Consider the following 27,399-nt stretch of genomic DNA (forward strand, 5'->3'; position numbering starts at 1 on the left):
AATTATGCCTGGGAAATTATATTAAAATATATTAGACCTTGCATTATAACTTAACAACTGGTAAATTATGAAGTGGAGCTGAATTATGCTGAATCCAATTTTGTGTCTTTTTGTGTTTTTTAAGCTCTTGGAAGCATTTGCTCACTGTGATAAATGGTGTGTTTTTTAAAATGTATATTTCAATTTATAAACCCACCACCCACCAGACTACTGCCAGGGCAGGTTACATCAAGATACCAAACATCTACCATAAACCAGTTTTAAGATTAACCATTTCTCAAACCACACCACTCACTCCCCTTGCCTGTGGAACCATATAAACAGCCTCCCTGGTTGATCTTAATACATAACCAGGTTAGAAGAGAATAAGATGTTCATTCAGCTATTTGGGACCCAAGTTGTTCAGGGCTTTATGTGTCAGTGTTAGCACTCTAACTGGGCCTGGAAGCATGTTGGCAAGTGAACCACATATTCTTCAGGACTGATATCTTGTGGTCCCTTCTGGTTGTACCACTCAATGTTCTGCCATTCATATTCTAGACTAGTTGCAGCTTCCAAGTTATACTGAAGGGTAGCCCTGCACAGAGCACATTACAGTAAGCCAGTCAGAAATTTACCTATACAGTCTTATCTTGGTTCTTGAGAGGAATCCTTTTCGGAAGTCCATTTGTCTTCCAAAACATTCAAAAACCAAGGCGCAGCTTCCAATTGGCTGCAGGAGCTTCTTGCACTCAATCAGAAAAAGTTTGCAAACCAGAACACTTATTTCCGGGTTTGCAGCATTCGGGAGCCAAAACATTCGAGTCTTAAGGCATTCGAGAACCAAAGTACAACAGTATATTTCCTTTGCTCACTTATATGAAACTGACAAGTTTCTCTGCAGAAAAAGCGACAGCATTCCTTGTAATTATTCTAGCATCAGTCAAGTGAGGAAGTGCTTATATGCCAAGTGGCAAAAGGCTGTTTCTGTTCATTTTGTCTTCCTTACAAGATGCAAGTTAATTATTAACTTCAAATATCAACCCTCGGAAGTGCCCCATTGCCTTGTTGTTTACCTCTCTGTTTATGTGGCTGAGATATTAAAAGCTTTGCACGATAAATGATAGCGGTGCTTGGATAACTCTTTAGCAGTTGTGCGTGAAGAAGGGGGAGTAGATTACCAATTAGTCCTGCTGAATTTACTCATGTGGCAAGAAATCTGAATTATAGATTCAAAACCACAGGGTTGGATCAAGACTGAGGACCAAACTACATGCTATGCTTAATGAGTAGTTCTTTGCCTCCACTTCTTCATTTTTTTTATGAACTACAGTCATGAAGTACGGGGCATACCTTACAAGGAATGCGGTACAGAGGGAGGGGAGACTTATCTCTTCTCTCCAAACTGTGATCAGAATCGAAACTGGCTGGCTGCCCATTCTGACACGACTAGAATGCTTAGGGGGAAAGCTTTCAATTGACACCAGCAGGAAGCTTTTCCCAAGAACTCTAGCAATAAAGGAGATTTTCATTTGTCCTTTCTAGTACACTGCACTTCCAAAAAGGATTGCCACGCCTCCTGCATGCCTATAATTAATAGAAGTAAAACAAGCAAAGTAGCTATGTGCTAGATGTTGGCTTGGTTCATATGTCCTCTTATACCAATCTATGGCTTAGTATGACGATGTCAGTGTGCAGGCTCCAGGGAGGAGGGTACATCCTCTGTCATTCTGCTGTGGTGCTGAATTGTGCTAAAGCATTGTCCACATCCAGGCTGGTGGCTTATCTATCTGTACATGAACCAGAAGCTTTAACAAAGGTTTCTCCTGTGGTTTATGGTTCGTGATTTTTCTGGCCAACCATGGCTTAGATCAGGACCAGGGAGGAGCAAAGAGGCTGGTTTAGTGTGACAACTGAACTAGGCCATTAAATATTGTATGTCACATAGGTACACTTAGTTCCTATTGAAATCACTTAAAATAGTCATGGCCGACTCGCAACACTGATTTCAAATGGGACCAAGTATGATTAACTTAGAGTGGTAGTCATCTAAGTTTTAGCCATCTAGTAAACTTACTGAAATTAATGGACCTGACTTAAACATATTCATCAGTTTCAAAACTTGGTTGACTATCACCCATAACATAAAATTCACTGATAAGGGCCAAACCATGCTATGCTCAATGCATAATGATAATGATAATGATAGTTAGGAAAGGTAAATGGATGGTGGTGATTGTTTTAGAGATCACAGTGGGGACTGGAGGTTTACTCCCTTTCCTCCCTAACATCAATTGTGATAAAAATCTGCCCAGAACTACAAGGTTTAGAAAAACTGCTGTTGTTGTTTTAAAAAAGCTCTCATAGCCATACTGAAGAGTGGGGGAAGATTCTTTTTGGGGGTCACAGCTTGGGATGAATGGGGTAACTCTCCTCTCCCTATGTGCAGTAACAGTCCACACACGCAAGCAAGTGCAAGATGCAGTTTGGCCCTGAGTCTATAACATCTAGAAATCATCCCACATCTTTCCCACATTGCTTCACTGCTGAGAAGTCTCTCTTCCAAGCAAATGTCCACCTGCAGTATCATTGCCACAGGCTTGCTTGCTTACTTACTTACTTCCTGTTTTGCTTGAACTGGCCCTGCACCATCTTTTACAAAACCCTGAAAGAAATCTGAACCATGTTTAATCTTTTAAATGTGGTCATTTGTTTCCAGTGGCCTTGACACTCTGCTGGCTTGATCCTAGCCTCAACAGGATTTCCTGCTTCTTAGCCTGCTCACTTCACAAGCTTCCTTTAACACATGAAAGAACTGAGGCTTGAGAGAAAGATCAGAGGGATGAAGCTGGCTCTATTACGTAGAATCTGGGCTTGACTCTAATGACCAGGCTGAAAGATCCATTCATTTGGCAGAACTGACAAAAGAGGCATTAAGGGGATAAGACAAAAGGACTCAAAAGACTATGATGAGGGTAGCCAGGTATGAGATACTAGAACAGACGTTTTCTGCTAAATAACTCAGAAGGAATCACAATTCATCCACCCTGCTGATGTTTGCTGCACAGCTACAGTTCTTTCCCTAATGAAATATAGAAATGAAATAGGCAGCAAAGATGTGTAAGGAGAATGTAAGCTAGGTGCCAACTGCAGAGAAGTAATTTGTGATGCTATTATGTTTGTGAGTTACTGGATCATCTGAAAACAGAATGAAATCCACATCATTTCCTGTGTCATTTAAGAGAACTCATATGGGTGAAATGCAGATTTTGCTCAACATATTTCTCTCCTTTGTGAGCATCTTGTGAAGCCATGGGAATCCTCCAGGGATGACATAGAAAACAAAACTTTCTCATGCACTGACAATGCAGAAAGGCAAGAGTGGTGGGTGGTTTGAGAATGCATTACACTGGAAGCTGAACCTTCATGCCACCCTGGGCTTCACTGGGAGGAAGGGAAACTTACAAAGTGAATAAATATAAAAAAATGAATTTAAAAAGTGGAAAGGTTCTATGAAGAAAGGAGAAAAGCTAGCAGAGGCAAAGAGCTGAGACAAAATATAGCCTTCAAAGAGCAGGAACAGGTGTCAGCGAGTGAGCCGGCTGTAAACCACACTGTTCAGAGTTAGCAAAAACACAATCTTCACAGATCTGTATGAGTGCCAGCCCTAAGGAGCACAGCTGCGTATCCCCAGTAGGTCTTGCCCCATGGATCAGTTGCGAGACTGAAAGTCCCCACCTCCTTACAGCTGTTTAAGTCACCTTCTCCCAAGGGCTTTCCACAAGCAATCAGAAACTATGCCTGCATGAAGCCTGAGCAAGTAAAGTAGTAGCTTTGTGACCACCATGAAGGCCAGCCAATCAGCACTCTGCACAGACAAGATGTTGGTTTGGATGGAATGCAGCTTTGGCTTCACGACTGGCAGGCTGTTGTGACAAGAAGCACTTCACACAGGTGGGTTTGGGGAACACAAGGAACCTGCCTTATACTGAGTCAGAACATTGGTCCATCTACCTCAGTACAGTGGTACCTCAGGTTTAAGAACTTAAATCGTTCTGGAGGTCCGTTCTTAAGCTGAAACTGTTCTTAACCTGAGGTACCACTTTAGCTAATGGGGCCTCCCGCTGCCGCCGTGCTGCTGCCATGTGATTTCTGTTCTCACACTGAAGCAAAGTTTCTGGATTAGTGGAGTCTGTAACCCAAAGCATCTGTAACCCAAGGTACCACTGTACTTTCTCCACAGACTGCAATAGTGGTCTGTGAGGCATCAGCACTTACCTGACTTCCCATCCCCATCACTGTGGATTCCTGGGAGGGAGAGAGGGAGGCAGTAGAAAGGTCAGTGTGCTGGTGTGAGAACACCAGTTTGGCTCTGCCGGTGGATTTGTGCCCTGCTGACCTTGCTGCTACCTCTCCTTCCTGGGAAGTCACAGCATTGCCTATGATGGGAGGTCAGGTAAGTGCCAACACTCTGCTGACTGACTGACAGCAGCTTTCCAGGGGTTCACAAAGGCAGTCTTTTTCCTATGTTATACTAGTATGGTGTGTTTGGAGAGGAGCAGTACCTCTGATGGGGATATGTCGCACTCCCTTGGAAGTAGTTCATCCACCTTTGGTCCCCACCCTACACTCTCACCTGTGGCCCCTAGAAGCTGTCAGCATGGACCTGCGGTCACACAATAACCAGTAAACTTTCCATTGATGCTGAGCTGGACAAGCATATTAGCAAGGCAACTATGGCAATGGCTTGCCTCTCCAAAAGAGTATGGCAGAATGTGATGCAAATGACCAATACCAAGATGAAGGTCTGCGCGTTGAGCACTCTGTTTTATGGAAATGAGTCATGGGCAACTTACATCTGCCAGGAGCAATGCCTTAATGCTTTACATATGTGCTGTGTCAGGAAGATTTTGGGCACCACATGGTAGGACAGAGATTTGACCAAACAAATATGTGCTCTCCCTAAGCCCACATGCACTAGGCCTGTTGAGAAGACCACCTGTGTGTTACAAAGATGTCAGCAAACATGGCATGAAGGCTGGCAACATTAACCTCATTGCATAGAAATCCCTTGCAGATTATCAGTGTCTAGTGACAGAGAGACAGGTCATGGATCCATAGCAGTGACCAGAGGATGAAGGGCTGCTGGGAGAAGTGCAGAGAGAAAGAATGCCATGGTGCACCTTTAGCAGCAAAACCTTCATCTGCCCCACCTTCAATAAAACATGTCTCTCCCATATGTCTCCATATGTCTCTCCCATACAGCCACAGCTCCTGCTGTAACTCTCCAATGGTTTGACTTTACCCCCAAAGATGCATAAGACAGATGGATGCCAACAGCATATATTTACCTAATATATTTCAAAGTTAGCAAAAGATCAGAGTGTAAACTGGATAACTACAGGAGTCTGTGGCATTCCCTTCCTTCTGACAGAGGCAGAGCTAGGTGCTCCGGCAGCCAGAGCAGCATACACCTGGGGGGCAGGGCAAGCGGCCCACAGGAGTGGGGCAAGTGCCCCCCCAGTGGGTGCCATGAGCGGCGTCCCAGGGGGGTGCCGTGCGCGGCAAGCAGCGTCCCATGGGGGGTGCCGCAAACGGCAAGCAGAGGCATGGGGGGGCGGCATGGCAATGTCAGCCCCCCTCAGGGATGGCACCCGGGGCGGACCACACCCACCTTCCTCTGCCACTGCCTTTCGAGACTCTGAAGTTTACAAAGCTATTAAAAGTATGTAAGATATTTTTATTTCTTTGAAGGGTTTGTGTGCTATGTTAAAATGTCAGTTAAGCATCAGATGAGAGTTAACACCCTCTCTATGAATTCATACTGGTTCTCCACTAGAAATATGAAAGCAACTTTTTTTGGGAGGAGGGAGTTGTGCGTTGATTAGCCTTCTTGAATCCTCTCTAACCTCTCCAGAGAAACAATAATATTTGTTTGAAAACTTCCATTTTTCTTTGCATGTGTGCTGTGAAAAGATGTGACTATAGTTAGCTACCAACAGACATGTTTTCAACCACTGCTTTTATTTAAGAACTTGGGGGAGATTAATTTAATAAGCCATATGTTTGTTCATTTTTAAGGAAAAATCTGACCTCTGAACATTGGAAATCTGTATGTTTTGTTTGAAACATTAGTCATAAATCTATGGGATTTATATAAAACTATAGCATCATTTATGCAAGAGAACTGCCTAGGTATGCAAGTTTGCTTAGCAGCAGTTGGAGAATGTGCTGGGGGAAGTTGCTGATAAAATAATAATCTCAAACACATCTCAGGTCTATTATACAAATTTGCCCCTAAATCAGACCTTTTGTGTTTAATCAGCATGCTGTTATCTACTGGCATTTGGTACTCAGGAGATTAGGTATGAGCAAATGAAAGCATTTACTTAAATAAGCACACCTTATTTAAGTAAATGTGTTGTATTTGTGCATTTCGTTTGCACCAAGTACAATTATCATAGTGTATTAAGTAACTACCACACGCTAATGACTGGAAATAAAAGTGTCATCTTCAAATATCTGAAGGGTTGTCACATGGAAGATGGAACAAGCTTGTTTTTTGCTGCTCCACAGGGAGCTCCACCTGAACCAACATTACAAGAAAGGAGATTACAACTAAACATTAGGAAGAACTTTATGGTGGCAAGAGCTGTTTGACTATAGAATGGACTACTTCAGAAGGTGGAGGGCTTTCTTTCACCAGAGGTTTTCAAGCAGAGGTTGGATGGCCATCTGTCATGGATACTTTAGCTGAGATTCCTGCATTGCATGGGTTGGACTAGATGACCTTTGGGATCTCTTGCAATTCAAAAATTCTGTGATCCTGTTATTTGTGTAAAAAAAATTGTGAAGGGAGAAGGAGTAGAATAACTATTCCTATTCTTTATTTTATTTCTGTACAGCATTGTATCACTTGGACAATTTCCATGGAATACTGCTTCTGGGTTGTTATCAGCTAGGGATTACACATACCACTCATTCATCTTTATCAGTGTTTAATTTAGATTTTATTTTAGATTTCCTGCTTTTTCTTTCAGTGCAAGTCTTTATTTCAGGATTAATTGTGTGGGAGTGGGAATAAACTGTGAATCTTGACTGGCTGGTTAGCACAGTTGCTCAGAACTTAATGGTACCTGCTGGAGCTTATTCAGGAAGCAGTTATCTCCCTAAGGCTTCTTAAAATTAAATGAATTCCAAAGGCCACACCATAAGCTTCGCATTGTTGTTGCAGTGCTCATGCACACAGAGCCACACACATATACACATTCTCCCAAGACTCTCCACAGTTCTATCGATGACTCAAGCCTGCAACAGCTTGAGGCCAGTGATATTTCCAAGAATCCAACTGGCATCCATAAAAGAAAAGGCATAAATACAGCAAAGAAGAATTCAAGCAAGTAAGTATTGATTTTCTTTTTAAAAAATTGTTGTAGTTGCAGTTTGGTCTAAAGAGCTACATGGTGATGGAAGATACCAGGCAAATCCCCAAAATATGCCAGCTAAAAATCCACAAGGGGTTGATCTCCCTCTGAATTTGTACAAGTTCACTAAAACCCCAACACTGCTTCTTTCACATCTCTAGTGACAAATGAATGCCTATTCCAAATTGTGACTGAGCATTTTGTTATAATTTATTGGTTAAATATCAACCTTGTCTTTTGACCAAATAATGCTCAATGCAGAAGTAAAAAAATGTATAAAACAATAAAACAGCAATAAGATGCATTTTTCAAAAAATAACAACATGAGGCAGGATAAACATCAATTACATCAGTAGACATTAGGAGAAAAATCAATATAACTCACTAAACACTTCCTTGGACGAAGAGAAGAGAGTTCCAAGGGCGAGTAGTGACATTGACAAGACTCTACTTCCAGTCCCAGAAACCAAGGCTCCCCTTGCCGATACCCAAAATGTCACGGCCGACTTTAATTGCCACTGTGAACAGAAGGAAGACAGTAAAGTCAGAGCCTGAAAGAGTTCTAGTGTGCTTAATCAGAGGCATGCATCCTAGAACAAAGACTGCAGGAAAACCAGGGCAATTGGCAGACAGTATATGGGACAAATATAGTATTTTGCTTTGCAACTAAATAATGGCCACACGTATTTTTTCCATCACATACCGTATTTTTTGCTCTATAAGACGCACCAGACCATAAGGCGCACCTAGTTTTTGGAGGAGGAAAACAAGAAAAAAAATATTCTGAATCTCAGAAGCCAGAACAACAAGAGGGATCGCTGCGCAGCAAAAGCAGCAATCCCTCTTGCTGTTCTGGCTTCTGTGATAGCTGCGCAGCCTGCATTCATTCCATAATACGCACACACATTTCCCCTTACTTTTTATTAGGGAAAAAGTGAGTCTTATAAAGCAAAAAATATGGTATTCTCTTTCAATACTAGAAATTTTCCAGTGTATCTGAATTGCCATTATAAGAAGCATGCATCAACAAGCAGAAAGGAGCTTTTAAAAAATTCTTCCAAGAAATGGTTCTAAAGTGCCTTGAAAATAATCATAAAACTGCTAGTGTCACGAGTCCCATGGAGATGCCATGGAGAGGAGGGTGAGAGCCTGAGGAGGAATGGGAGGTGCTATGACCGCTCCACTCTTCAAAAAGAAAATGTGCAGGGAGTGCATTGATTGTTGGATCAATGTCTTAGCTTGTGCTTAGTCAGGTGTCTATTATACCTCTGTACCTCCTGCACCTTTTCACCTGTGCCTTCCCTATGTACTGATCTGATTTACACATTAAAGGCTTTGGCAAAAACAGAACTGGGAGTTGAAGTTCATCATCTGGCACTGAAGGCCAAGACAGCTATTAGCACATGAAGTTCATTTCTCTGGTTTTAAATAGTTCTTTTAGAATCCAGTTTCTACTGCACTGATTTTACTGAATTCGTTTCCCTTTGTATGAACACTTAACATCGCCGCCATTAAGGCATTCTTGATACGTTTCATAATTAAAATATGGAAGAGGAAACCTCCTTGAAGCTACAAACTGAGATTTCATTATCACTAGGAATCACCTCAAGCACAACACTTTTCAATGGTGAAAAGTTATGTTTTCAACAGCATGCCACTGTGTACTGTGGGTGAGATCTAACCCCACTGCTGTGTGGTAACAGAAACCGACTCTACTTATGCATCAAGAAATGGGCAGTGATTCCTTCAGACAACAGCCATTTGCACCTTCAGGCTTGCCTCCAGGGGTAATTTTGGAGAGTGTGGAGCCTACCTCTTGAAGGGGGAAGCTAGAATGCTTCCTTGTAAAGAGCACACTGGAGTCTCTGAATTGCAACCCTGTGTAATAAAGGGAAGCATATCCATGTGTGAATTGGCCCTAAGGGTAGCAAAATAAAGCCTCTCATAATGACAGGCAAACATGACTTGTTTTCACTTTGGCCTTGTACCATCTCCAGCTATCCTTCATTCTAGCATCATTTGTAGTAGGACAACTTTGCAGTAACTAAAATTCTTATTAGACAATTTGGTGTGAAGTTCTAGTAATTTATTTAAGAACAACTGGGATGTTTTTGGAATGCTAGGGATAAATGAAGAAATGCTAGCGTGGTTTATTCAGTACTTATTTCTGCTTGTGTAACACAATGTTGAAAAATTTAAAGACGGACCACATATTGCAATCTGTCTATATTGTGCATCATGGCTTCATGTATCATTTATGCACTGGTTTAGATAAGCACAATTTTACTATTTCTGCACTGCTTTGTAGTGTTTTCCAGCAATCCTGTGTCGCCTTTGTACACATGCCAATATATTATCCATATTTTGTTGCTTGGCCTGAGGAAATTTGCAAATGAACAAAACCAATCCAAAAAGTTAAAATAATATTTTATTAAAATCCAGCCTTTATTTACTTTCCCTCACCAAAAGAAGAAGAAGAACTTGCATTCCTTACTTTATAGTATAATATAGCAGCTTCAATCCTTGGCGATTTCCCACATGTAGCTCCAAAAGGGCCTATCATTCCTCTAACACCAACTGGCCCCCAAAAGCCTTTAAGAAAGATGTTCTGTGCTTAGCTATTTGATGTTCATTATCTCCTTTTGCTCCATTTACACCACATTTCTGGAGTGCCTTGAGCTTCTTTCAATAATCCCATCAATCCTCTCATTTGCTGTATGCTTTGTAGTTTTTATGCTTTGACTTTCACCCAGATATTGTTCTTTGTTGCTTTTGGTTTCTGCTATCCCTTTTTCATGGCAAGATGAAACCTTCCCTCCTCTCCCCTCCTTTACATCACTTATTGAAATCCCCTTTGCTCCTCTCCCTGTACCAGTTAAAAGAGGTTGTTTAAAATTAAAAAAAAAAACCTGAAAATTCAGATCAACCTTTTTTCTTCCTTATACATTCATTCTTATTATTGAATACAAGAATCTAAGTACTCTTCATTCAGAGGCTTCTTAAATGTTAGCTTAACCATAGCAGAACTCCTTTCCAATACACAGCTCCAGCACTAATGGGAGATAACACTTAAGTGACTCAATTGTGTGGGTCTTTCCCACTGAATGGGCATTTCCCATCCTAGCAAGGACCAGTTCCACAGTTGGGTCCCATTTAATCATTCCCAGCCATGTGATTGGATAAAAAATTTTTACCTCAACCATGTAGAAATCAACTTATTCAAAATGCAGCTTTGACATAGTGATAAAGGATGAGGACATGATCAAGCAATGTGCTAGGTCATAATCACAGGGAGACATGACAACAGGAGGAACTGGAGTCCAGAAGAGAAATTGCAGATATAAGAAACCAATCAGGGCTGGGTCTCCTGTCTGCTTCCAGTGCAATTATTAGACCATTTGTTTCAATACTCTGTGTTGATCATCAGAAGAGATTACATTATCACATTGTTCAGTCTGCATGTGGAAGCAGGGCATATGAGGTCACAGTATGCACAAAGCATTGCATTCCCATTGGAGTCCTGGTCAGTTGTAACTGCCAAAGGTCATGGGCAGGTTTGAGACTGCAACACTACACCCAAATGAAGTGCTTTACTATTTACTACAAGTATAATCAGTCTTCATTGGCATACAGAGAATAAAAGAGTATATAAGTTAAAGCATAAAACTGGAGTCTGTTAATAAAAGAACAATCTTTAAGATAAAACTTCTAAAGGCATAATGTTAAAAAGTGCCTCTTGAGTCTTGTAGTAACATCAATCAATCAATCAATCAATTTTATTGTTTGTAGACAATACAGTGGTACCTTGGTTCTCAAACTTAATCCATTCTGAGTGTCTGTTTGACTCCCAAAAGCGTTTGAAAACCAAGGCGTGGCTTCCAATTGGCTGCAGGAGCTTCCTGTACTCAATCGAAAGCCACAGAAGCTGGGTCAGACATTGGGCTTCCAAAAATGTTCAGAATCCGGGACACTTATTTCTGGGTATGCAGCATTCGGGAGCTGATTTGTTTGGGAGCCAAACCATTAGAGAACCAATGTACCACTGTATAATATGAACACAAACCGCACAGCTAAAAAACAGAGAAAGAACATTGCATACACCAGAACAAGGCAAATCTACAATGTCAGCAACTTCTAGCGACATAGCTTCATGGTATCTCTCAGAAATTTGCTACATTCTCTGTGAAGTCATGCCTGCAGTAGAGAGTCAACCCCAGAGAAGTCTGAGCAATTTAAGCTTTCTTTCAGCATGGTGTTCAAATATTCATCACGGATTTTTGCATAAAAGGGGCAGTAGAATAAAACACGTACAATGATTTTGACCTGTTTTATACCACAAGGACAATACCTTTGCAGGATTGCAGATGGCATTACGTTAAATCTTGCAAGGGAGAAAGCTCTACGTTGGTGGGGATTGTATAGGTGATGCAAATATGAAGTGACCTGGCCAAAGGTAGTATCCCTAGCCCCAATGGATGTTCTAAATCAAATCACAAATTCACAGCACAGTCCTATGCATTTCTACTCAAAAGAAAGCCCCACTGAGTTCAGTGGGACTAACTCAAGCAGGCATGTACAGACGGCTGAATTTCCCTTCCCAATACTTATTTTTGTCCATTCTCACTTGCTTCTCCTCATGCCTTGAATTATCTATCCCCTGCTATCCATCACACTTCTGTTCCTTCCCTTAAGACTTTTATTTGCTTCCTTTTCTACTCAACAAGTATTTATCTGATTTATTTTTAAAATGCCAATAAGCATTTCCATTTATTTGTTATTTTGAGAGTCCATTCTTATGAAACTGCATAGTCTTTCCATCATTCCTCCATATATATTATCTATTAAAAGCTGCAAGCCTTCAGGCAGAGACTTGTCATTTTCTGCAGCAGAAACCCAGACTGACTACCTAATGTTAAAATGGGTATACTGTTTCATTGCATTTTTAATGTAGACAATCACAATTAAATCCAGTGTGATTTTTGCCTTTAGAAACTATTTTAGTGGCAAAACAATCTGCCAAACACAGAATTAATAGGAAACCAAAAATAAAAATGCAAAACTCAGAAACCTTGCCAATGTGTACTACAGTATGATCAAGTTAAAAAAAAAAAGATGTCAAGTCTAGCAAAAAGGCTCACAGATCTCTAAACCCAATCTCATTATTTAATCCACGTTCCAAGTTCAGACATGATTAAAATAAAATCATGACATTCAAGGACACAATCACTTTTTACACAAATGATCTTTTGCTTGGATGTTGTTAAAGATGCATGCGTCATTTTCACTGTGTGTACTTTCTTATGATTTTCACGCACATGCCTTGCCAACTCTGTAGGCACCTTAAATCCCTTTTACTACTTGATACAACAAATGTTTATTGTGTTATCCATCAAGGGCATGAATTGCTTTGATAATAGTACAGTGGTAAAAAGGTAAAGGGACCCCTGACCATTAGGTCCAGTCGTGACCAACTCTAGGGTTGCGGCGCTCATCTCGCTTTATTGGCCGAGGGAGCTGGCGTACAGCTTCCTGGTCATGTGGCCAGCATGACTAAGCTGCTTCTGGCGAACCGGAGCAGCGCACGGAAACGCCGTTTACCTTCCTGCCAGACTGGTACCTATTTATCTACTTGCACTTTGACGTGCTTTCAAACTCCTAGGTTGGCAGGAGCAGGGACCGAGCAACGGGAGCTCACCCCATCGTGGGGATTCGAACCACCGACCTTCTGATCAGTAAGTCCTAGGCTCTGTGGTTTAACCCACAGCACCACCCGCGTCCCTAATATAGTGGTATCTCAGGTTAAGAACTTAATTCGTTCTGGAGGTCCGTTCTTAACCTGAAACTGTTCTTAAACTGAGGTACCACTTTAGCTAATAGGGCGTCCCGCTGCCTCCAGAACACCATTCCTCTACACTGGGTCTCATGGCACATTCAAGTTTGGTTTAATAACAAATCCATCTTCAATCCTTACTAGTCCAAGCAATCACTGCCACGACCATCCCAAAGGGGGGGGGGGGTAAAAATCCATATATGAGGTAGTGAATGTTTTGGGTGTAAAGCATACAAAGGACTAGATGACAACAAGTGATCTATCTCAGTAGTAGGAACAATAGTGGAACCTGGTGAATAAATGAGTGAGCAGAAGCATTATAATACAATTTGACATTGGTTTTAAAAATGGATGTAGGAATTACCGTATTTTTTGCACCATAACACTCACTTTTTTCCTCCTAGAAAGTAAGGGGAAATGTCTGTGCGTGTTATGGAGGAAATGCCTACGGGTGGCATGCCTACAGATTTTCCTCCTCTAAAAACTATGTGCGTGTTATAGTCGGGTGCGTGTTATAGAGCGAAAAATACGGTAGCTAAGAAGGTTTTTTAAACCTCATTGCACTGGAGATAATCAAGGACCAGTCAGGCAGGATGAGTGCTGAGTGTAAGGCTGGAGTAATGCCGATTTAAAATTATTCAACGTTTTAAAAGACCATCAACCAGATCTGCTATAATATTAATAGCAGTAAAAATGTGCTAGATTAATAGGTTTATACACTCAAAACATTCTCCTATTATGTCAAATTCCACAGGGAGCCTAATACCAAGGCATGCAAGTCTCCAAAAACACCACTAACAATAGAACTATACGTTACAACTAACAATGGAACTGTATTGTTTCTTGCAAATATTTCTTGCAAACCTTGGACATTATTAACCCATACACACAGGAGAACCAGTGGTTGCAGGAATTGAACTACTGCTACAAATTTCTCTCCTCCCTTATTACCTTGGCAACTGTGAGTTTCATAATATTTCTACCCTGCAAAAATACAGGACTCTTATACACACATTTTTGCAAAGCAGTTTCTCCTAATATAATACATTTTTTGTCCTTTTCACTAATATATTCATTATGTTGACATCACTCTAGTATATGCACTTTTGTACACAATACTTGATTGTAGAATTGCACTGCAAAATTCAGATAAATGCTAATTTTGAAGGGGTGTTTGTGTTTTGATTTGCATAATGCAAAGTGTGGATTAAGTAGGTTCTCCTTCAAATGAGAAATCAGTCAGGTTTTTCCTCCATCCTCACTTCTAGGTTATTGGAAAAGTCAAGCTCAAGCAATCTATATAATGCTAAGCTGCTTGACTGCTGGAAGAGATTTTTGTAAAATGAATAATATATAAGGCTATGTTTCAGTCTTCAAATAAACAGATTTTAAATATCATATTTCATTATTTTCATTACAAGTCCACAAATATTTGGTTTCAGCTGATGACAAAGGTCTCTCTATCTTTCTAAATAATGGTCTGTGTGTTTTAAAGATTTCACCATACTCCTGAAAAAGCAACTCCATTGAACTAAAAAAAAATCATTTAAAAAACAAACCCTTAGGCTGCAACCCTTTGCACAATTACTTGGGATTAAGTCCAATTGAGCATAGTGGGATTTACTTCTGGTTGAACTGGGTTGGAGGTACTGTTTAACAGTGTATTCAAAGTAACTGCTCTTGCCAAAAGGTTTCTTCCTTCTTAAAAACAGCTACAGACAATTTTAACTTTGCATTCACGCAAGAGCTACTGTGCATTATAGCTACTCCCCTTTTACAGTATATAATGGTCTAAGCAAATTGTAACAAGTTTCCAAACAAACTAGGAAGATGAAGTAAGGCACATTTATAGTTTGGGTACCTGAAACTGAGTTGCTGCTGATCAACAAAAGCAGTGGGTCCCATGGGTTTATGAATTCAGTTGGTCTGGCTAGCCTTTTCTCTTTTTAATCTTTGTTTGTTTGTTTGCTTGTTTGTTGTTAATAATATGAAACATGAGGAAAAATTAAAGAAACTAAAAGAAGAATCCCACAACAGCAAAAGAAACCAGTAAGCAAGAATTGCACCACCAACTATGGTTATTGGCAATTGTGAGCAATTAAGAAGGAATGATGAAAATAACTTCTTTTTTTGCCAAACTGTATTCATTTATTGATTGTGCCACACACACACACACACACACACACACACACACACAAATTGGTCTGACCATCCTAGTGAAGACTTGATCTATTCCTATAACAGGGAGTTGGGAGGGCCTCTCCTCCTCCCAGAGGGGAGGGGTTGTGAGCGGGAGCAGCTTCCCGCAGCGGCAGGGAGGCGTACTCAGCTCCCTGCTCCTGATTGCCTCTGCTGCCATGGCCAAGCCTTCCAGCTGACCAATAGGGCTGGCTGGTGAGCAGGGCTAGCCACATTTAAACAGCCACGGCAGCGCTCAGTTCCCAGTCAGGTTCCTGCTAACCCTGATATGACTCCCTGCTGAGCGGGGTGGAGTCATGTATTGCTGTTTCATCCAATGCCTAAGCCAATACTACTCACGTGCTGTAACCAATAAAAGTTGTGGCCTAATTTTGCCCATTAACCTAAAATAATGTGTCTTTGTGTCTTATTATAATCCTATGAGGGTGGTGGGTCCTCGACTCACAACCATAGCTTCTAGATGATGTCACATTTCTAACACTCCGGTGTCACGATGGTTTATTTGTTTATTTCTCTTTCATCCTCAGTTTTCCAGCTGGGTGGTGGTGGTGGTGGTGGTTGTTGTTGTTGTCGTTGTTGCTGCTGCTGCTGCTGCATTCTAGTACTAAGCTGAGTGTAAGTTTTGCTCACTCCGTAGCCTGCTGTGATATTTTGCTAGGTTCCTTGAGGATAAAATTGTTTGCATCCATCCTGGCTGCAGGGGGGGGATGGGTGACACTATTTATTCTCCTGGACCTGTCAGCAGCTTTTGATATCATTAACCAACCTTCTGGACAAGTGACAGGGCTCGGGGCACCATGCTGTAGCAGTTCCAGACAACTAGAGGCCTGCTGTTCCTTTGTCAGGGAAGGCAGTTGGGGAACCCTTCAGAGGCCCGCATCACCCATATTGATCAACAAGGTCAACAACGGTGGTAGCGTAATGTTTGCAAAAAATATGGGAGGAATATAGCAAGACTGGAAGAAAAAGGAATCTATAAAGTAAATGAGGAAAAAATAAAGAGCAGAGGAAGAGGAAGAAAGGTAGGAGGTAAGGGGGGGTGAGGCAAATAGGTTTAAATGGTGGAGGAGGTATTAAATCTCCAAAGATAACATAGTAAAATGAAGAAAATTAAGCCAGAGGGAGCATAAGAGACAAAATAAAGGAACAGAAGGTGATAAGGGAGTCATAATTGTATTACTGATAGATTCTATCTTACCAAAAAGGCAAATTCATGAGGAGAAAGGAAGACTGAAAAGGAGTAGCAGAAATTGGAAAAAAATGGGAATGGGAATTAGAAAAAAAAAATACCCCAAGGATTAGATGAAGAAAAACCCATGAAAGATAAGCCTGTTTTGCATATGAAAGAGCCCAGAAATGAAACAAGCGTGAATTTACAGTGCATAAAGTCATGCCAGCAGCAAGTTTTGTGTGAAGGTTGCTCTGTTTCTCTAACATAGACTGTTGGAGAGTATGAAGGTGGGAAAGTGAGGGATGAGCAGGCTGTGGAGGAGGGGCAAAATCATCAGAAGGAGGAGAGGAAAGAGCTGCTGTGAAAGAAGCAAGAGCAGAGAATCAAAACCCAAGGACACACAAGGAGTGATAAGGAAGACTGAATAGATCAATAACCACAAGAATGAGATGGGAAAAATAGACTTAAAAGAAGCAGATTTCACAAAACTTGTGAAATGCTGATCAGAAAGAAGAAAGTGAAAATATGGTAACTGCAAAAAGCAGCCCTGAGAAGTAATAGCTAACAGTTCAAACCTATGAGTTTTGACTGAGTTAAGTTCCACAGAGTTCAATATGCCTCAGCCCCAGGTCAGTCTTTGCAATCTAAGTTAAGAGCATGGCCTGCTGAGTACATATATGTAACCCCTATGAATGGGTTGGTTTAATCCAATACGGTGGAATCATCCAGAGGAGAACAAGGAGGGAGCTGAATCTTGTTCTGCTGAGGAGCTAATGTTGAGCTCCTGTCACCTTGTATAAAGCCTATGTCCTTCACTGCAAATTGTAAGATTATCATTTTCCGTGGGTTTCCTCTTGTTTTGGAGCTCAAGCTACAGTGGTACCTCAGGTTACAAAAGCTTTGGGTTACATATTTTCAGGTTGCAGACTGCAGGAAACCCGGAAGTACCGGAAATGGTTACTTCCAGGTTTTGCTGCTCGCACATGCGCAGAAGCACCAAATCGAGTCACAAGTGTGGGCAGGCGTGGCGCTGCAGGTTACGAATGCTGCAAGTTGTGGACGTGCCTCCATCACGGTTTACGTCCACAACTCAAGGTTCCACTCTATTTGCAAAGCAGCAATTCTGATGCATCCAGCACCTTCATGCATTGATAGAGGATGGGGAGCCTGTGGCCTTTGAAGTATTGCTTGACTCCAAGAGAAATGATGGGAATTTCAGCTGTGGCCCTGGTTTAATATTTCCAACTCCTTTTCATGACTGCATGGTGGCATAAGAAATGGGCTAACAAGGGTGACTTTGCTGGTGTCAGCATGGCACACATGAAAGAAGATTAGGCTTGAAGGCAACACACTTGAAGAGTAGCACTGGGCAAGTCACTGTTTTCCAGCTCACTTTCAACCCACATCTCACAAAGGTGTTGAGAATGAATTCTCCATTTAAAATCTATGACTAAAGGTGATACATCCAAAAACTTTCCAGTTTGTCAGCTGCCAGTTTCAAAATCATCATATAAAACACATTTGAAATACATTTCTATATTGCAAATTTGCTCACACAGGCAGATTTCTCAACTCATTTCATCACTGTTTTCATTTGAAGTAATAAGTAACAGTGCAATCCCAACTAAGTCTACTCAGAAGCAAATCCTAATAAATTGAATAGGGCTGACTCCCAGATAACTGTGCTTGGACTACAGCCTAGCAGTGCTAATAATAATAATTTTGATAATTTTATTATTTATATCCCACCCATTTGGCTAAGTTTCCCCAGCCACTCTAGGTGGCTTACAGCATATATATAAACATAATAAAACATCAACTATTTTTTAAAAAAACAGCACAAGCATTTCTGCTTGCCCGTGTGCTGTTCTGGGGATCTTCTGACATATACACGCCAGCCAAAAAATTGGGGGGGGGGAGGGCTGCAGGAGGATGAGGAGAGCTGCATTGAGCTAGCAGAAGTCTTTTGTGTGGGCTTCTGCTACTGGTACCAGATAGTTGAATCCAGCCCAATTAATAATAATAATAATAAAATATTAGAAAAAGAATGTGGAGAAAAAGGGAGAGAAAAATATTATTTTTCCAAATTAAGCATGAGCATAAAAATAAAAAGGTAGATAGAATGTACAAAATAAAATGTGTCCTTGGCAGACATGTGCATTGGCATGTGGCATCATATGCACTTCAGGTTATTCTGACCATGGTTGCCATGGCTTCTCCTAGGTATGACTTAAAAATAACCCATGCCTAAAGTTTAGTGAAGGAAACAGAACCACTACACAAAAGGAAAATGTGTGTGGAAAGATGCATGCTGGTGAATCTTGAAATGTACATTACAATAATCCTGCTTCCTGTTAAATCGCTTGCAGCCGGATCCTACGCAAGTTTCCTCAAAAGTAAAGCCCCACTGATTTCACTGGGACGTTCTGTTATATAAGTGGTCGTAGAACTGCTGTCTTAGAGGGCTACAAGCATGACTTTTCAAATGTCCTCTTCTGCCTTTGAAATATTGACAAAGGTCAAGTTAGTTTTTACTATCAGAGTAATCTTATCTAAATTTCTTCAGGAAACCAAAGGTGATCAAAACATAAAAGCAGGAACTAGTTCCAAATATTTCAGTGGTCAAGAACAGGGCTATTATATTTGAACAGGAGGTGGGGTGGACAGTTTCCCCCATTCAGGGACCTTTGTAGAGTGCAGCAGATAAATTCTTGCTCTGTCTTTTCGTGTTTTTTTCTTTTGAATGGTAAACCTCCAGGGAAACTATTGAAACAATGTTAAACAATGCTTTACCATACCTTGGCCAGAATCCAACAGTGAAAGTGCTTTCTTGACCTCAGGAAAGTCCTGTAACTCAGCAGTTTGACTGATCAGTTGCTCTCTCAATCCTTCCCTGTCGTGGCTTATTATGGTTAGCTGGAGGAGACTGGTGAGGCGGGCTTGGGAGTGGCAAGTGTCTCACTGCAGGAACTGGTGGTTTCTGGCACCCTAAAAGAAGTGAAGGTGTGCTCCGCTGATTACAACCTCTGGGAGCTCATGACCAGGACCTGTAAACAGGGGCATTTGCAAGGGCATGTTTTTTTTGGGGGGGGGGTGTCCAGAGTGCTGTCTCACAGAGATGGTGAGGGAGCTGCTGCAGTGGCCTGCAACACCTGTACCATGTTTTGTCTTCCTGCCTGAAAATGTGCAAAACTACACCTACAGCAAGTGCAAGTTTGTTGGCTTGCTGGAAGAGAAGGTACAGCAACTGGAGGTCCACCTATCCACACTTCAAGCTACTGGGCAAGGTGAAGAATTTATTGACAGAGCAGAGTGGACTGTCCTGGAACAGCAATAAATGTGAGGCGCCCCTAGTCTGCAGGCAAATTCCTCCCTGGCCCTGAGTATGGTGACAGATTAGTTCCATGGCAAGGTCTTGCTTATGCACTGCCTGCTTACTTTCAGGCAGGGTCAAGGGTAGGTGGGACATCCAATGACTGACTGAGCTGATGTTTCCAAGGACGGTTGGTTTAAATGGATTGACCGCGGACCTGACTGAAGCCAGGTGTTCCCAGGTCTGATCACCACCTTTACCTTTAAGGTTGGCCACAATTGGCCCATTCAATTTCAAATTTCCTGCCTCATCCTGACATCCCCCATGACCAGCTGAGGCTGATGAAGTGGTCAGTTGGTCATGTGGGAGAGTTTCCCCCACTCTAACTTTCCCAGAGCCTCAGTGGGCAGATGCTGACCAAGAACGGCAAGGTTTCTTTATTATTGTAACAATAATCATCTTAGCTCCTTATGAAACTACTCTTAGAAAAGGTTTAGTGCAGCAATATCTTAGTTCATAGGAAATCACAGACAAAAACTGAGTAGCATCCAGGTGCTTAGTGGAAGTTATTGTGATCTCATAACATTCACAAATATTCTAACAGTTGAAAAGAAAGGGATAGCGTGAGGACTAGGGACAAACTGTACAGAAAGGGCAGGAAAGAAGTTTTTCTGGCACAATTCACTGGTTCTGAGGGATGACAATGTACTATTGGTAGGAAGAGGAAAACTAAGTCCACTGTGTTGTAATATACTGTATAGTCTTACTGACAATCTACTACTGTTATAGTGCAATCCCAAGCATGCTTATTCAGAAATAAGATCCACTGAGTTCAATAGACTTTACTCCCAGGCAAGTATTTACCATTTCAGTGATGTATTCAAGTCTGATTATGTTCAGGGAAAGCCAACTTGCTGCCCTCCAGATACTGCAGAACTGCAACTCTCATCCCCAGCCATTTGCTATGCCTTGTTGGGAGATGCAGTCCAAAGACATTCAGGGGGCACCATGCTGGCTACCCCTCAAATGCATATTTTATTTGTATTGTTTGTAATCCTGACACACACTGGCAAAAGACACTAAAATAAGCACCAAAGGATTTTCAAAACCTTTTATTCCTAGCATTTTGTTTTGCGGAGAGAAAATGTTACAAGGAGTTTATTAGATGCCAGTTGCTGTACACCCTTGGGGACTGTTGCAAAGTTATTTTCTAAAGTAAGAAAAACCTATTGCACAGTGCACGCACACACACACACCCCGCAGGAGACATTCAGCAATGGGCTGTGGTTTTTTTACCAGAATTTCAGAAACTGATAAACAGTTCAGCAGTGCTATTAGGCACATGCGTAATCCCTTCCAAACAGTTAATTTAAATAGCTGGCGCTTGATGTTTTCCTAAGGTCAGATGAGTGTGTGCTGCTTGTTCTTCAGATCTCTTTCAGTAAACACAAGTATGTCAGGACACTGTGGAAACAGAAGATAGACACATACTCTCCTGCATATGTTAAGAATGTTGTACCACATAAACCACATAGAAGTTCTACTACAATCAAGCATGAAACCCATTTTGATAAATACATTAAATAAAACAAACCAAACAAACCAGAGTTCTGCTGCATCAGACCAAGACCCAGCAGCATGTTTACAGAGTGGCAGAAGCCCACCAGGAGGACTGGAATGTAGCAACAGAATTCTCCCTACTCATGTTCCCCATCAAAGGACACTGCCTCTGATACTAGAGGTAATACAATCTTCATGACTAGTAACCACTGATAGCCTTAAGCTCCATGAAATGATCAAATCCCCCTTTAAAGCCATCCAAATCAGTGGGTTTAACTTCATCTTGTGGTTATACAGAGTATCCCCCTACAAAGCACAGGGCTGACAAGCAACATCTGTTGCATAAAATATATGTACTGTATCAGCTTTAACAACCAGAGAACTAAATCTAAGGCCCCACCTGCACTACACATTTAAAGCAGTATCATGCCATTTTAAGTAGTAATGGTTTCATCCAAGGAATCTTAGGAACTGTTAAAGGTGCTGAGAATGATTAGGAAACCCTAATTCCCCTCAGACAGCTAATCTTAGAGTGGTTTATCAGTCAATCCTTCATCACAGGGAACTCTGGGAATTGCAGCTCTGTGACAGAAATAGGGGTGCCCTGACAACTTTTGGTACCTTTAGCAAATTAAAGTTCCCCGGATTCTTTACATGAAGCCATGACTGTTTAAAGTAATATAAATATGCTTTAACTGTGTTGTGCAGATGGGACTTAAGAATATTACTACTGGGCAACATCTTGAGTTTATACCCAGCCTCTCTCTGAGAGTATTCAATGGGGTTTACACAAAATTGGTCACAGCATATAAACGAACAAACAAATGCACAATAGAACAAAACAAGCAAATAAGCAAATCCAACAGTAGTTAAAAGCAAACAAGTATAAATTTTAAAAGCAGGTTGCACAATAGAAGACTGGGAGCAGAAATATTGCACTTGGTTCCCCCATCCTCTGGGCTCCAATTTCCCCTGCTACCCTTAAGCAGGATTCCTTCTCAACCAAGATTTTGGGGCAGGATTTGATGCTGCTTCCACAGTAAAGAGGGAACTTCATTAGTATTAACTGTGGTTGCCACTAATGCTGATGTAACACAAAACCACAGTCAAAGCAGAGCAGAGAGATTCTCGTAAGAGAGAGAGGAGAGGCCAGAAAGGTGGAATGCATAAAAACATCTTACCCATTGTCTGGGCAACAATTTCTGTGAAATTATGGCAAAGAAATAATAATTCATAGTGTTTTTGAAGGGGTCTGACTCCTGCCAGAATGCAGAAGTTTGCCAAATGGGAAGAAAACAGCCTAACAGAAATAAGTCTAGAACAAAGTGCATTCTTACAACTTGCTGCCAACAGCAGATTAACAGAAGGCATGAATGATACTAAGGGTATCACCTTTGTCCTGATCAATATATCATTTCAGCTCTGTCCACTCACACACACACCCCAGTGAATATGTCAGAAAGGTAGCGGGATCACACTCACTAGTCACACAAACTTGTGGACCGTATCACCTTCGTGCCTGCACATTCCGCAGTAGTGCAAAGAAGGCCTATACAAATACTGAACTGCACGTGTAGTCCTCCTCCTTCATTGCTCATCCTGATACCAAGAAGGCCCTCTTCCACATTGCTACAGTACATACCCAATTTCTCTCAACTGCAACACATTTTAAATACTATCCTTATTAGTGAGACACAGTTCATCTTATATTCACAATCCAATGTAAACTCATCCATAACTCAGTCTGATAACTTTTGTTTTTTTCTGCATGGATGAAAACAACTCACAGGATTGGTTTGTGCACCATCCAGAATCCAGAATTCAAAGCACAGTTTGAGCTTCCAGATGTACAGGCAAACCTTGGTTTAGAGTTATTTGTTTGCTTTTATTTTTCTTCTGCCTAGCACTGCAAGCCCTAGAGGTTGAGCAATAGCTATAACTATGGTTTCACAATTCAAATATCACACCAAACCACAGCTAGCTCAAACTGTGGCTAGCAAACCCACTTTAAACTATAGTTTGTACTTTTGTTTCACAAACCATGGCTTGCCAATTCAGACATGACACTAGATCATAGTTTAGCTACCTTACCCTTGCTTTAGTGGCATCTGAATTGAACTCCAAAGCCCTACTACTCAGTATTTATATAATGATCATGCTTTTTAAACTTATTAAAGTGATACCTGTAATAATCTATGCATGGAAAATAAGGCAGTTTCATAGCAGGCACTGCTTTTGCATAATGCCAGCTTACTAAACAATCTCATTGTTATGCCTGTGCTTGCCAAATTTCACATCACACCACAGTAGTATGGATGCCTACTGTGTACTAAAAATGAATCAGTATCCTCTTACCAGCTGAGGATGGGCTACTATAGAACAAAGGACTCTAAGAAAACACATCACACATTACTATTCTGCAGTAAAATATCTCTGTGTGTAGTTTTGGAAGTCTTGAATGATTCACATCAGTTGAACTTATTATCCATCCATCGTTATCACAATGCATATGGTTTTCCAAGTATGAAATGATGCAGACATAGGCAAACTTGGCCCTCCAGATGTTTTGGGACTACAACTCCCATGATTCCTAGCTAACAGGACCAGTGGTCAGAGATGGTGGGAATTGTAGTCCCGAAACATCTGGAGGACCAAGTTTGCCTATGCCTGAAATAGTGTCTACCCTAAACAACATTGCAAGTTGATAAAGAATACAAAACTTGCCCTTGAGTTCAACCCCTTCCCTAGAACATTCCATGTGTGAGCCAGGGAAGCAGATTTACAACCTGTTCAAGTTTACAGAGCTAGCTCTGCACAGGGAGTACCATTAGTAGGTCAACTCCCTATAGTTCTGTTGGCTTTAAACTACTCTGCAATGTCTCCTTTAAGGCTCTTCAGTTGCATAATGGACTATTCTGCATGACCGAGATTGCAACTGCTAGATTTTTCTGTTCTGAACCTCAGAAATTGATATGAAATTCCCGAAGCAATACTGAGAAGGGTGTTCAATGCAGGTGATCAGATATAGTATTCATTTGTTTCTCCTAGTATTTATAGATTACACTGGGCAACAATTTTTTACTTTTTGAATGTTGTCTAGATTTCTACAACTGATTTGGGGTATTTTTGCACTGCTGAATCAGGAAATGGCATCCGTTTCTCTCCAACAGGTCAGGTTTAATGTAAACTGAATGGTGGGCATTGATAAAGGTAAGTACACGTAAATTGCATGTTGCTTCACCATTTTTCAAACTTCAGGGCTTGAACTTCCATTTCTTGGAACTCCTGGAATGCTCAGCGGCAGGGAGGTCTCTCTTCAGAGTCCAACAGTAGTCAGCCATCATGACTGCGTCCCAGCGACCCTGATACCTGGTCTCCATCTCTTTCATGTCCTGATGGAATCTCTCCCCCTGCTCGTCACTCATTGAACCCAGGTTCTCAGGAAACCGGTCCATATGTGAAAATAGGTAGTGCATCTTGACACTCATGTTGCAGCCCAGGTTTCTGAAAGTAGTCAGCATGTTGTTGACAAGTTCTGCGTAGTTTCTAGCCTTATTGTTGCCAAGAAAGTTCTTCACTACCAGAACAAATGCCTTCCACGCTTCCAGTTCCACTTCGTTCATTGACTTTCCGAACTCTGGATCTCTGATGAGCTGACGGATCTGAGGACCGTCAAAGATGCCAGCTTTCAACTTCTCCATGCTCAATCCTGGAAAAGCCTGGCACAAGTAAGTGAAGCAGTCACCATCCTTGTCCAGAGCCTTGGTGAACTGCTTGATTAAGCCGAGCTTGATGTGCAGCAGTGGGAAGAATATTCTGTCTCTGTCCACCAGAGGGTCGTTGATGACGTTCCTTTTTTTGCAAGGCACCAATTCCTCCCACACAAGCCAGTCCTTCTTCGTGTAATGCTGAGCACGGTCCCTACTATCCCACATGCACAGAAAACATGGGTACTTGGTGAAGCCAGACTGTTGTCCCAACAAAAAGTTCACCATCTTCAGGTCAACACAAATAAACCACTTATGCTGATCATAACCAATTTTCTCCAGCACATACTTCACCGCTTCATAGTTCTCCTTCAGTGTACTCGAGTGAGCCAGGGGTATAGAGGCAAACTGGTTGCCGTTGTGTAGCAGAACACATTTCAGTGATCGCTTGCTGCTGTCAATGAACAGTCTCCAGTCTTTGGGTTCGTACTGTGGCACTCCAAGCTTGAGCAGAAGCTGCGCAATATCTGCACAGTACACCAAGTCCTTCTCTTCCGAGGAAAAATGGAGGTACTCTTGATGCCTGTTGCGGAAGAAGCTGATGCGAGCACTGTCAGAGAGGAGGTTTTTTTCCTTCAATCTGGATGCCAACCGTTCGGCAGAGTCCTTTGACAAGCTGAGGTCGTGAACTAGATCATTCAACTCCTTTTGGGAAAATGGATGTGGAGCATCATCTTCAAGAACCACTTCTTCTTCTTCATGTCCTTCAACACTGGAGGCATCTTCGTCACTAATGTCAGGAAGTTCTCCGAAGATAGGCACTGGAATTTCATCACAATGAGCTACAGGACGACGTGCTGATTGAAGATCAGGATACTTGAGGCTGCTCCAGTTCTTTCTGTTGATCCCAGCCGCACCAATTTATGGAAGATTTTGAGGTTTTATGACTTCAAACTGATCCCTTTTCGACATAATCACCCAGAACTATCGGGCCTGAATACTCCTTGTCATTAAAATAATCATTTCCAATCAAAATAATTATTCGACATGGCACCAGCTTCTTCTAAAATGCTCCACACAAGCATACATGTGAACAAAAACGTAAAAAAACGACATGTGGCCATAGCTCAAAAACTTGACCTGATTGAGCAAAACCAATGTGATTTTTTGATTCAGCGCATCAGATTCGTCCTAAATCAACTGAAAAAACGCAGACAACAAATTTGTTGTTGACCAGTGTTATAGTTCCACAAACTTCCTAGTTGTTTTATTTTGTTTTAGTATTTCATTTTTCACCACAATATGTTTCCAGGTATTTTACTGCCTATCAACGTGTTTGAGAATTTCAGAAGACATAGTGTGCATATATATATATATATATATATGTATATGGATAATTACATTTTTTGGAAGATTGGTCCATACCTGACCAAAGTGTCGTCCTAACCATACAGCATGGTGAAATTCCTGGTACCATATTCAAAAGTATTACAAATACGGTTACGCCTGCTTGTGTCAAACAAAGGCTAATGATGGATGTATGCCCCAAAAGTCTAAATTTGCAAAGCGGGACAGCAGATTGTTTATAGAAAATGTTGCAAAAGCAACATTTGGACCTAGGCATCTGCTTTATATGGAGCAAAATCACTGGCCTATCTAGGAACCAGGAAAGGAAGATTCTGTGTCAGGGGCAGGATATCTGTGTCCCTCCAGATGCTGTTGGACTCCCATCAGCCAGTATGGATGATGGTCAGGGATGATGGCAAATCCAGCAACACTTGGCAGGACACAGACTCCCTACCCCGGCTGTAAGTGCACTAATTCAGTGCTCTTAGGTGGTATTTTCTTTTTTGTCCCAGTGTTGGCGCTTTTCCTGTCTCCCCAGCCTCCCCACTGGTCCACCTAGTCCAGTATTTCTACACTGAATGGAGGTGGCTCTGCATTGTATCAGACATGATCTTTACCAGAAACCTTATGTGAGATCTAAACACCACTAGGTCCAAGCAGTATTCTCAGTGCTGTTTGGTTTACCATTTTTTGGCGTGGTCAGGGTGATGCCCTCCAGACACTACAACTCTCATCTTCCCTGATCATTGGGTATGCTGGCTAGGGGTGATGGGAGATGGAGTCCAACAACATCTAAGAGGCCCCACATGGGCAATACTTTACTTCTTGGCTGTGGAATCAACCCAAATGATCCAGCCATGTAAACAACC

At 41.5% G+C, this 27,399-nt stretch overlaps 1 protein-coding gene across 4 annotated transcripts in view; it reads right to left on the minus strand.

The window, feature by feature from the left end:
• Nucleotides 1-27,399, minus strand: part of SNTG1 (syntrophin gamma 1) — a 221,007-nt gene that overhangs the window by 126,766 nt on the left and 66,842 nt on the right. For 3 of the 4 annotated variants that reach the window (XM_053396197.1, XM_053396199.1, XM_053396196.1), the window contains one exon: nucleotides 7,789-7,921. The exons of the other annotated variant lie outside the window; for it this stretch is intronic. The gene's annotated coding sequence lies outside the window, so the exon portion shown is untranslated. The remainder of the gene's footprint in view (nucleotides 1-7,788; nucleotides 7,922-27,399) is intronic. 4 annotated transcript variants of the gene reach the window in all.

This window comes from Podarcis raffonei, chromosome 7, assembly GCF_027172205.1.
Source record: "Podarcis raffonei isolate rPodRaf1 chromosome 7, rPodRaf1.pri, whole genome shotgun sequence".
In the NCBI taxonomy this organism is placed as follows: domain Eukaryota; kingdom Metazoa; phylum Chordata; class Lepidosauria; order Squamata; family Lacertidae; genus Podarcis; species Podarcis raffonei.